Below are 13812 nucleotides of genomic sequence, written 5' to 3' on the forward strand. Positions count from 1 at the left end.
TTTACAACTAAGGGAGGTAGTACTTGTTCAGTGAGAAGGTCACTGGTACTAGGAGAGAGTGCCTGTAATCAGGCCTTCAGGATCAGGAGTTATTCTCTAGATTAACTCTTTAAAACAATACTTTATGAGTGACATCAGAATCAGCAGAATGAGGTGCTCCCTTTTTCCTTTTCAAAGAGTGGGACATCTACAACTCGACAAAGATTGCTCTGCTCATCACAATAGGGTGCCTGAGCTACCCACACATCTGTGCATCTGAAGGTGGGTGGATTGGAATGCATACAGGAGGCGAAATTGGGGAAATGGTAGGGATGGTGTCTGTAAACCCAGTGCCTTGGTGGCTGTGGCAGATGAGCCTGAAGCCCTAGTGAGTGCCGTAGCAGTGTTGGAGATGGGGCTTCAGTCCCCACACCATGGACCCAGTGAAGGCAAAGGACAGCAGTGGCATTGGCTCCTGTACCTGGGTCCCTACCTCTGCTGCAGCAGTGCCACACCACAAGAGAGCTTGGTAACTACAGTAGAGGTCTTCCATGTGACTCCAGCCTCCTGGCCACAGCAGTGCCAGCAGCCACAGGGAACCAGGCAGCAACAGTGTTAGGGCTCAGGACATCAGCTTCCCCCCACCCACCCACCCCATCCTCCTGCCACAAGAGTTTCCTAAGTCTCACACCCATCCCTGTAACCCTGACAGAATGCAACGATACCTGCAATGCCAGCAATATGCATCAGCAAGGCACCAGCAACCCCAGAGGCAAAAATAGCAATGAAGAGGGCACCTGCAAAACCTCTGGCAGAGATAGTGGAAAGTGGTGGATGACTCTCAAACATAACTAGAGTTAGCTCCAGTAAGAGAAACTAAAAATTTCTGCCAGAAACCAAACTCAAAGTCACAAGATTTTCATCTAAATGATAGAGAATTCAAAATCCCTATCATGAAGAAACCCAGTGAGATACAAGGAAACTCATAAAGACAGTTTAATCTCAGGAACAAAATTAATGAACAGGAGTACTATACCAAAGAGGTTAAAACCAAAAAAAAAAAAAAAAATCTGGAGCTGAAGAACTCAATGAATGAGATGAAGAGTGCATCAGAAAGCACTGGAAATAGAGCAGATTATATGGAAGAGAGAATTAGCAAATGTAAAGATAGAAATCCAGACATGGTTTAAGTAGAAGAGGAGAGAGAACTAAGATTCAAAGAAAAAAAAAAAACACTCTACTAAAACTATCCAGCTCATTAGATAGGACATTATAAAGATAATATGTATCCCAGAGGAGAAGAGAAGAAGGGAAAAGAGAGCCTATTTAAAGAACTAATAGATGAGAAATTCCCAAATCAGGGGAAGAAGGTGGACATACAAGTACAAGATGCTAATAGAACACCTAGTTACCTCAATGCAAAAAGACCTTCTCCAAGACAAACTATTTTAAAAGTGTCAAAAGTCAATAATAAAGAATTCTAGAAGGCGCTGGAGTTGGGATGGGGATTAGCAACCTGTAAAGCAACTGCCCCATCAGGCTATCATCAGATTTCTCATCAGAAACTCTACAGGCCGGAAGAGAATGAAATGACATATTCAAAATATTAAAAGACACATTTTCCAGCCAAGAATAATCTATCCAGAGAAGTTGTCCTTTAGATATGAGGGAATAATAAAGACTTTTCTAGACAAAAGCTGAAGGAGATCACTACCAGAAGACCTACCTTGCATGTAATGTTGAAATGAACTCTTCTACCAGAAATGAAAAGGCAAAAAGTACACAAAACTCTTAGTAAGGTGATAGAATCAGACAGCTGCAACTCTTTTACAAAATAGACTGTTAAACAATTATAGCATAAAGGGTAAAGGGGAAAAAATCATTAAAAATAACTATAGCTACTTCAATTTGTTAACAAATACAGTAAAAGGGATAATTTATGACAATGAAAACATAAAAGGGAAGGAGGAAAAAAATCCACAGCTTGTAGGCAAGTGAAGATAGGATGCTATCAGAAGAAAAGATTATCTGTGAGACATTTTATATAAACTTTATGGTAACCACAAAACAAAAATCTACATCAGACAAGAAACAAAAAAGGAGGAAACAGGAAAACATCAGAAAACTACCAAACTAAAATAGTACAGGAAACACAAGGGAAAAGAAACAATGGCGATATAGAGCAAATAAAACAAAAGACAAAATGGCAGTAGTCAATTCACATATATCAATAATCTAAATGTAAGTGGACTGAACTCACCAATCAAAAGGCACACAATAGCTGAATGGATTAAAAAACAAAGCCCAAATATATGCTGTCTTCAGGAGACCCATTTCAGTTCCAAAGACAAATATAGGTTCATAGTGAAGGGGTGGAAGATGATACTCCAAGCACATGATATCCGAAAGAAAGTGGGTATATCCGTACTTATAGCAGACAAAATAGACATAAAGCCAGAGACAAAGATGGACATACAATGATAAAAGTCATAATCCATCAAGAAGACCATATGTGACCATATGGTCACAAATTAAGTTCCTGAACTCATCCTAGAAAAAGTGCTACATACCTCATTGCCTTATTGAATAACATCATGGTCACCTTCGAAGTACTCCCCTTGGGAAGCTATGCACCGATGCCTGTGCCTAGTCCACCCTTTAAAGCAATTTTGGAACTCTTTTTCTGGAATGGCCATCAGAGCTGTCATCGTATTACCATTGAAGTCCTGAATGTCAACAAAATGTCTTCCTTTCAATATTTCCTTTATCTTTGGGTAAAGAAAGAAGTCATTGGGGGCCAGATCAAGTGAGTAGGAAGGGTGTTCCAATACAGTTATTTGTTTACTGGCTAAAAGCTCCCTCACAGACAATGCTGTGTGAGCTGGTGCATTGTCTGGATGCAAGGGCCATGAATTGTTAGCGAAAGGTTCAGGTCACTTTCATCTTTTTCATGCAGACTTTTCAGGACTTGCAAATAGTAAACTTGGTTAACTGCTTGTGCAATTGGTACAAATTCATAGGGAATAATCTCTCTGAGGTAAAAAAAACATTAGCAGCATCGTTTTGACTCTTGATTTGGACTGACGGAACTTTTTGGGTCATGGAGAATCAGCTGACTTCCATTGTGCATTTTGATGCTTTGTTTCAGGATCGTATTGGTACACCCATGCTTCATCACCAGTGATAAAATGGCCCAAAACATCGTCTTGCCTCTCCCAAAGTTCTTGGCAAACTTCAACTCTCCTTTGCTTTTGTTCATCGCTGAGCTCCTTCGGGACCATTTTTGCACACACCTTTCTCATGCCAAGAGTTTCAGTTAAGATTTTCCTACCTGTTTCTCTATCAATGTTTCCTTGGTCTGCTATGCTTGTCACCATCAGCCCATGATTTTGACGCGCAATTTGACGAATTTTTGCAATGTTTTTGTCAGTTCTGCTCGTGACTGTCCACCCTGACCTCTCTTCATCAGTGATGCATTCTCTCCCCTCAGAAAAACATTTAATCCATTTGTACACTGCCATTTTCTTCATGGCATTATCCCCATGAACTTGGACTAACATGTCCCTGATTTCACTTCCACTCTTTCCAAGTTTAACAAGAAATTTAATGTTTGTTCATTGCTCTAATTCAAGCTCAGACATTCTTGTGACAGCACACAAAAACACACAACAACAATAATGAATGCCACTCATCAAGACACTGCCACACATCAACATGAACACAGCTGTGAGACACTGATATACCAAGTTTATGAAATCTTACCAAGCTGTTTGTACAGTACTGCGAATATAAGTGCACGGTGGAAAGTTCGTAAACAATTGTCATATCTCATACATTGGGGGTGCCAAAAAAATGTATACAAGTGGGCACTTTGTTCAACGTTGCTCAAGCAGTAGTTCGCCATAATCAGAAGTGTCTGGACGTTCATGGTAACCACTTTGAGCACCTCTTGTAATTGCAGAAGTCAAACATGACTTATCATCTTTTGTTATTGGTATATATTGAGTATTACAATAGTAATAGTTTTTTGTGTCTTAAATATGTATGCATTTTTGGCACCCTTTGTGTGTGTGTGTGTGTGTGTGTGTATTTATATATTTACAGACCTAAGGGAGAAATAAACAGCAACACAATGATCACAGTGATAGTGTGAAATTATAACACCTCACACCAATTGATAATCATCCAGATAGAAAGGAAACATTGGCCTTAAATGACACATTAGACCAGATGGACTTAATAAACCTTTACAGAAAATTCCTTACCAGTAACTGGCCTATTCAGGTTTTCTATTTCTTCCTGATTCAGTCTTGGTAAGTTATATGTTTGTAGGAATTTATTCATTTCTTTTAGGTAGTCCAATTTGTTGGCATATAATTGTTTATAGTGGTCTATTATCCTTTATATTTCTGTGGTATCAGTTATAACCTCTCCTTTTCATATCTGATTTTATTTATTTGAGGCATCTTTTTTCTTGATGAGTCTTCCTAAAGGGTTGTCAATTTTGTTTATCTTCTCAAATAGCCAGCCTGCTCTGATAAAAAAAAAATATATATATATACATATATATATTTATATATATATGTGTACATATATATACATATATATATATATATATATATATATATATATATATATATGTATACACACACACACACACACACACACACCTGGGGTACCAAAAAAATGTATACAAGTGGACACTTTGGTCAACGTTGCACAAGAGTAGTTCACTATAATCAGAAGCGTCTGGATGTTGATGGTAACCACTTTGAGCACCTCTTGTCATTGCAGAAGTCAAATGTGACTTGTATTCATCTGTTGTTATTGGTATATATTGAGTATTACAATTTTAGTAAAGTTTTCTTTTCTTAAAATGTGTGTACATTTTTTGGCACCATTATATATATACTATATATATATATATATATATATATATATATATATATATATATATATATATAAAATGTGTATAATATATGTATAAAATGTGTATAATATATAAATATATTAAATATGTATTTATATATATACAATATTTACCTAGAACTCATGGCCAAAAACATTGTTACTGTGCTTAAACAGAACTTATCTAACACATGCATTTTCTTCTTCCTGTGCTTAGGAACACTAGAGAGCATTTCAGCACTATGCTTGGGGGCCATTTTAAACAGTGAAATCACCAACAAAAGTGCTAACAGGCTGCAAAAAAAGACACTTTTTCACAGTATAAGAGCTGAAAAAATAAGGCAGAGCTTCGCCTTGTTCGACCTCTACTGGGAACATGTGCATATCAAATTTTTTGCTGCTCTGTGTATGTCAATGAATGACCACAAAAGCACTGTATTAATTTGTGGGTTATAAATACATTTTAGTAAGTGAATTTTTGAATTTTTACAAAATCTTCAAATAATGAGGATCAACTATAGTTAATTTTACTATTCACATGAGGCTAGTGGTTACCATACTAGACAGCAGAGCTCAAACAAATTCTCTACAATAACTCCTTTAACAGCTTTCTCACCTCCTTGTACTTGTATCCATTTTGACTGCAATTCTGAAAAAATTTGTCTTTGGTCACAGGTAGATAATAATATGATGGACACTTAATGGTTGACTGGTTCTCTAAGGTTGAAAACGATGTAGGTCAACAAGGCTCTCACCTCATTGATTTACTGAACCAAGGCATGAGTTTAACTTTGCCTTTGAGACCTTTTCTATGGTACAGTCACAATACACGATTGTTAACCCTCTGGGACCACACAGGTGTTTGCTATTACAGTTTGTCAAGCATTTGAGAATCACAAGGAAAAGGGAGAGTTAGGTGCAAAATATGATGTTCTCTCTGCTTCCTTGTTTTCACCAATTTGGGTTTCTTTTCTGTATTTTGGGGGTTACTTACTCAATTGCATTTAGTTTTCTTATATTGTGTTATATTATAATCTGTTGACAGATTAACAGAATTTAATATGTCTGTTTCATTTAGGGTTCTTGGGAATGAACGTATTTTATTTATTAAGAAAATGATGTAGAATAACCTTTGAAATTCTGATAGTAAAACTAAGATTTATACTAGTTTCATGGTACTCCAACCTCTTACTGTGACATAAAAAAGTTATTAGATGTAAAATTCATCTCTGACTATGACTTAAAAGAACTTATTGGATTAATTCTGTTCTACACCCCCAATTTTTAATCTGTTACTGTTGTCCCCCTGCTACTCAGTTAAAGGAAATTGAGAGTTCTGCTTCAAGTGCTAACACATTTCTCTTTCTAGTGGGTAAAATGGCTCACAAAATGCTTTAGGAAATGATGTAGATAGAAACTTCTAAAAGCACAATGCTGACAGTTTGGGGGAATCTTGATTTTCATTCCTCCATATTCTTCTAATAAACTCCTTTGACTCCATGACAACAGCTGTGTAAATGAATCACTTTTATTTGTGTCAAAGTCGCATTGTCAGAAATCCACATTAATATGAGCCTACTGTTTCTCAGGCTACAGGCAGCTACCTCCATATTTGCATTAAAAAAACAAAACAAAACAAAACAAAAAAACAAGAAGGCTTTTTTAAAAGACCAGACATAGTAAAGTATCTTAACACGGTTATTTAGTTTTTCTTTTTCTTTTTTTTTTTTTTTTGGATGCCAGGTTGAAAGTTTCCTGAAAAGAGGTACTATACTATAGAGGTTTTCAGCATCAGTACAAGGAGTGGTGAACTAGTTTCTGGTCATTAGTATAAACAAAGCCAGTGGTGGGGAAGAGCAAAGAGTAAGGCAAGGATGGATGGTGTGTTTTAGGATAAAGGTAACACCCAGTCGAAATTAAATGACTTTTTTTTAACTGCCTTTTAGGATACTAAAAGCCTATAATTTGCTTTTTTTTTTTTTTAAAGATTTTTTTATGTATAGTCCTTTTAATATATTGTTGAATATGGTTTGCTAATATTTTGTTGAAGTTTTTGCATCTATGTTCATCAGGGGTATTAGCTTGTAACTTTCTTTTCTTGTGGTGTCCTTGTCTGGTCTGGTTTTGGTTATCAGGGTAATTCTAGCTTTGTAAAACGAGTTTGGACGTATCCTCTCTTCTATTTTTTGGAATAGTTTGAGAATGATTGGCATTAATTCTCATTTAAATGTTTTGTAGAATTCACTAGTGAATCATCTGGTCCTGGACTTTATTTGTTGGGAGATTTTTTATTAATACAGGTAACCCCATATAACACGGCATTTCTATAACACCATTTGAGAATTGTGGAAAACCCTAGAACAACACGGCATCCTAGGACACGGTTTCACTCTAACACGGTTTGAGAATTAGAGAAATCCCTGAACAACACTGAGCATAATAAGAGCTTTTCTTTTCTTTCTTTCTTTTTTTTTTTTTTAAAGATTTTATTGGGGAAGGGGAACAGCATTTTATTGGGGAACAGTGTGTACTTCCAGGACTTTTTTCAAAGTCAAGTTGTTGTCCTTTCAATCTTAGTTGTGGAGGGCGCAGCTCAGCTCCAGACCCAGTTGCCGTTTTCTAGTTGCAGGGGACACAGCCCACCATCCCTTGCGGGAGTCCAACTGGCAACCTTGTGGTTGAGAGCGCACTGGCTGGTGTGGGAATCGACCCGGTAGCCTTTGGAGTTAGGAGCATGGAGCTCTAACCGCCTGAGCCACTGGGCCAGCCCCTAATAAGAGCTTTTAAGAGCAAAAAATATCTCATTTGAAATTAGGGAAATCCCCGAATAACACGGAACATAATAAAAGCTTTTAAGAGCAAAAGATATCTCATTTGAAATTTTTCATTCAAGCGTGGATGTTGTATCAGATTCGACTGCAGAATTTTAAAATGTATTAGAATTTTAAATCCATTTTGTTCATGGAGTATTAAGATCAGAGGATGAAGATATCTTGTCAAAAAGAAAGTAACCTCGAGTAATGGTGCTTAGTAGTTGATGATGAAGAAAACATTATTTAATACATATTAACATTATACTTTTGATGAAAATTGCTTTAATAAAGATATTTATTTTAATTATAAAAATATAATAGTATGTTTTTAAAAATTCTGGAACCTAATCCCCTTTTTTGTACTAGTTCTTTGTTTTGTATAACACGAATCCGATAACACAGCATTTTAGGAAACTAACAGCCGTGTTATATGGGGGTTACCTGTAATTCAGTCTCCTTGCTGGTCTATTCAAATTTTCTATTTCTTCCTGATTCAGTCTTGGTAGGTTGTATGTTTCCGGAATTTATTAATTTCTTCCAGTTTATCCAATTTGTTGGTGTACAATTGTTCATAATGGTCTCTTATGATCCTTTGTATATCTGTGATATCAGGTGTAATGTCTCTTCTTTCTTTTTTGATTTAATGTTTTTGAGTCCTCTTTTTTTCTTGGTGAGTCTAGCTCACAATATGTCAATTTTATCTTTTTAAAAAAAACCTTCAGCTTATTGATCTTTTCTATTGACGTTTTAGTCTCTTTTTCATTTTTTTGGACTCTGATCTGTACTTCCTTCCTTCTGCTAAATTTAGACTTACTTTGTTCTTTTTCTAGTATTTTGAGATGTAAAGTTTGGTTACTTGTGAACCTATAGGCTTTTGACTTGTAATTAATATGAGGCTTACATAAATATAGTAGTCTATTTTAAGCTCATAATAACTTAACTTCAAAGACATACAAGAGCTCCCTTTCCCCAAAATTTTGTTTTTGATGTCACCACTTGCATCTCTTTACGTTGTTATCCATTAACAAATTATTATATTTACAGCTATTTTTTAATACTTTTGTTTTTTAACCTTTATACTAGAGTTATAAATCCCTATTACATTAGAGAATTCTGAATTTAACTATATATTTACTTTTACCAATGAGTTTTATACTTTATATGTTTTCCTGTTACTAATTAGTGTCCTTTTGTTTCAGTTTGAAGAACACCCTTTAACAAGGCTTGTCTAGAGGTGATAAATTCATTCAGCTTTTGTTTGAGTGGAAAATTCTTTATCTCTCCTTCAATTCTGAAGGATAACTTTGCTGCACTTAATATTCTTGATTGGCAGTATTTTTATTGCAGCACTTTGCATATACTGAACTACTCCCTTCAGATTTCAGCTGAAAAATCTGCAGATAATATTATTGGGATTCTCTTTTATGTAACAAGTTGCTTTTCATTTGTTGCTTTTAAGATTCTCTCCTTGTCTTTAACTTTTGACATTTTAATTATAACGTATCTTGGTGTGGGTCTCTTTGGGTTCACACTATTTGGAAACAGCTGGGCTTTCTGGATTGCGGGTCTGTTTCTTTCCTCAGTTTAGTGAAGTTTTCAATCATTATTTCTTTCAATAATCTTTCTGCCCTTTTCTCTTTTCTCCTTCTGGAACCCCTATAATACATATATTACTTTGTGTGATGGTGTCCCATAGGTCCCTTATTGACTCTTTTTCATTTTGTTCTTTTTGCTCTTCTGTTTGCATAACTTCTACTGTCCTATGTTCAAGTTAGTTGATCACTGTTTCTGCTTGATCTAGTTTTTTGAACACCTCTATTGAACTTTTTAAGTTTAGTTCTTACATTCTAATTTGTGATTTTCATTTCATACTTTAATTTTTTTCTGTTGAAATTCTCACTTTGTTCATACATTGCTCTCCTGACCTCAGTGAGCCTCTTTATAATTGTTCCTAAGAATTCTCTATCAGGTAAGGGACTTATTTCCATTTCATTAATATCTACGGATATTTATCTTGTTCTTTTGTTTGGAATATACTCCTTTGTTTCTTCATTTTTCTCGACTTTGTGTTGGTTTCTGTGCATTAGACAAAACAGCCACCTCTCATTGTTTTTACAGAATGGTTTCATGAAGGAGATGAACCTCAGTAGTCAGCTCAGCCCAAGCTTATAGTTGTCTCTCAAAGTTTTGTTACTGTCCATGCCTCCTTTTTTTCTTAGTGACTCCTAATATTTGAGAGTATACCAAGACCAGTCAGTGTCCCAAACAGAAGGATGCAGTCAGCACCTAGATGCAGGCACATTAGAAACTAGACACCCAGGCTAGGCTGGAAAAGTATGCAGCTTAGCACCTTCCAGGAAGAACTGGGATACAGGCATTATTGCATACTCCTTCTGTGGAATCTGTGGTATTTTTCTACTCCCTCTGTACTGAGCTGGGAGAGGTAGTGTCTATAGTGTTTACAAGCCCAAGCTCCTACCTCCATTCTGCCCTAGTTGGGTAGACTTTGTCAGATGCTTCAGAGCTTCAAGACTGGGGAGACAAATGCTATTTCTTTAGGATGCATCAGAGAATTTGGGGTACTGGATGCTTTCCCTCCCCAAGAGGTGAGCTGAGAGCTAGAAATTTTTATTTGCTCACTCTGTGCTTAGCGTGGGGAGGATCAATGGTGTCTATCAACCCAAATCACCACCACTTTTCTACTCCTAGACTGTTCCTGACTCTTCAGTATTTCAAGATAGGCACTACAGAAGCCAATCTTCTTAAGAGTCTATTCAGAAAAGTTGGGGCATTGAATACATGAATCAAATTTTCCCTTAACTGGATAAATCTGGGAGCCAGAGATCTCTTTCTAAGCATACGGTGCTGTGCCAAGGGCAGGATCTCCAGCAAAGGATTGTCTTCAATCTCCATACCGAGTTTGTTTTTTTATTCTCCTGGGGTACAGGGGTCTTTCTTCACATAGGGAATTTGTCCATGGATTATTGCTGAATCGGTATATTTATGGAGGGAAAGAAGATCCAAGTTTTCATACTCTGACATCTTGGTAATGTCCAAAACCTTCCCACTTTCTTACTGATTTTAGTAATTTGAGTCTTTTATTTTTTCCTGGTCAGTCTAACTAAATGTTTGTCATTTTTGGTTAATCTTTTTAAGCAAACAAATTTTGGCCTTGTTGATTTTCTCTGTTTTATTTTTTCCTGTATTTTTTATTTTATTTTGGCTCTAATTTTACTATTCCCTTTCTTTCCCTACTTTTGGGTTTACCTTGCTCTTCTTTTCTTTTTTCATTAATTTTTACACCTTATGAAAAAAGATCCAATTCTGGATCTTTCTTCTTCATTTTTTTAATGTACACATTTACAACTATAAATTTCCCTCTGAACACCACTTTCACTGTAACCCATAAGCTTGGACAAATTGTGCTTTGTGTTGATTCATCAAAAGTGTTTTTTAAATTTCAACTACAATTTCTTTTATCCATTGTTTCTCTAACAAAAGTTGTTTAATTTCCACATCTTTGTGTTTTCTTGATGTTATGATTTCTAGCTTCAATCCACTATGCTCACAGAAGATACTTTGTATGATTTCAATGTTTTAAAGTTATTTAGACTTTTTTATGGCTTTATATATTGTTCTGGAGAATGTTTCATTTGCACTTAAGAAGAATGTGTATTCTGCTGTTGTTGGGTGGAGTGTTCTGTAAATGTCCATTAGCGTATTATATGTGTAGTGTTCTTTAAGTATTGTTATTGAACTTCATTCTACATTTCTATTTATTATTAAAAATTAGGTATTTAATGTCCAATTATTATTGTGGCACTATTTCTCCCCTCATTTCCGTCAATTTTTTGCTTGATATATTTTTGTGGCCCTGTTGCTTAGTGCATATATCTTTAAAAATCGTTATATCTTCCTGATGGATTGACCTTTTTATCAACGCATGTCTTTTGTGTCTCATAACAAGTTTGAGAGTCCGTTTTGTTTGATATTAGTATAACCACCTCATATTTGGTTACTATTTGCATGATTACTGATTAGAAAGCACTTCTGCTATTTTGCCATTCTTTTGTAAGTTTCATATCTTTTTTTCTTTTTGTTATGGAATTCTTACAGTTCTACCTTCATTTGATTGATTGATCTTTTTCTAGTGGACCATTTCTCCACATTTTTATTCGTTACATAAAAAGTATAAGGTACAAAAGGTGAAATGACTTGCCAAAGGTCACACAAAATTCTCTTCTTTTTGAAAATCTTGAGTTCAAAATCTGTACCTCGAAGAGTTAGAGATACTGGAGGGAAAATAGTGTCACAGCCCTTAACCTTACAATGTTTACATTATATTATGGAGCTCATGTTTTCTTTTCTATTTACATCTCCTGCCTACTCACGCATACACAGCCTCTCCACCAACAGTCTGCACCAGTGTGGTATATATTTTACAACGTACAAACCAATATTGACATATCATTATCAACCAAAGACTATACTTTACATTAGGGTTTGCTCTTCGTGTTCTACCTTCTATGGATTTAGACAAATGTATAATGACATGTATCCACCATTATAGTATCTTACAGAATAGTTTTACTGCCCCCTAAATTGCCTACGCTCCTTCTATTCATCATTCTCTCCTTTCCACTGTTCCCTGGCAACCGCTGAGCTCTTTATTGTCTCCACAGTTTTACCTTTTCCAGAATGTCATAGTGTTAGAATCATACAATATGTAGCCTTTTCAGATTGGTTTCTTTAGCTTAGTAATGTGCACTTAAGGTATCTCCATATCTTTTCATAGCTTGATAGCTTATTTCTTTTTAGTGCTGAATGATATTCTGTTGTAGGTATGTACCAGTTTATTCATTATCTACTAAAGGACATCTTCTAGTATACCATTTTGATTCCCTTCTTATTTCTATTTCTGTATATTTTTCGGTTTTTCTTAGTGGTAATCCTGGGGATTATTATTAATATATTAACTTTAAAACAATCAGTTTGAATTAATACCAATTGAGTTTCAGTAGTATACAAAACTCTACTGTCATAATTCTGTTGCCCCCCTTTATGTTGTATCACAAATTGCATCTTTATGCATTTTGTGTTCATTAACACAGATTTATATTTATTGTTTTATGCATTTGCCTCTTATTTACTTAGACAATTTTTGTAATATATAAACATTTTAAATTGAGGTATAAGTGACATAACATGTAAATTTAAGGTTTACAGCATATCGATTTGGTACATTTATATTGCAATATGATTTGCTTTGTAGTGTTGGCTAACACATCTATCACATCATATAATTATAATTTCTTCTAGTGCTGAAAACAATTAAGATCTAGTATCTTAGCAAATTTAAAATACAGTTTTGTTGTTTGTAATCCCTGTACTGTGTATTTGACCTCCAGGACCTATTTATCTACTAGTTGCAAGTATGTTCCCTTAAACAACCTCTCTCCTATTTCCCCACCACAGCCCATGATAACCACCATTCCACTCTCTTTTTTGTGTGTGTTCAATTTTTGTTTATATTCCACATACAAGAGATATCATACAATATTTATCTTTCTCTGTCTGACTTATCACATTCAGCATAATGTCCTCAAGATCGTTGTTGTAAATAGTAAGATTTCCTTTCTCTTATGGCTGAATAGTGTTCCATTGTATATATAGTCAATATCTTTATCCATTTATCCACTGATGGACATTTAGGTTGCTTTCATGTGCATTAGACAAAATAGCCACCTGCAATAAACATGGGAGTGCATATATGAGGTGTGATCAAACAATATGGTGAGTGTTTAAATAAAAATATATTACAGTAAAAGACACATTGCCATTAATCCCCCTCACTTCAAACACACTAATCCCATCTTCTTGCCACTTTCTGAAACAGTTCTGGAAATCCTCTTTTGTGAGTGTCTTTAATTGCACTGTTGTGGCTGCCTCACTGTCCTGAATCATTTTAACTTTGGGGGAAGTCGCACAGTGCCAGATTCAGTGAATAAGGTGGATGAGGACAAACTGTAATGTCTTTGTTTGACAGAAATGGCAGTATACCAGAAGCGATGTGTGACATGGAGCATTGTCACAATGGAGGATGATTTACGGC

This window comes from Rhinolophus sinicus, chromosome 7 (assembly GCF_057876585.1).
Source record: "Rhinolophus sinicus isolate RSI-liver-muscle chromosome 7, RSI-T2T, whole genome shotgun sequence".
NCBI classification, from domain to species: domain Eukaryota; kingdom Metazoa; phylum Chordata; class Mammalia; order Chiroptera; family Rhinolophidae; genus Rhinolophus; species Rhinolophus sinicus.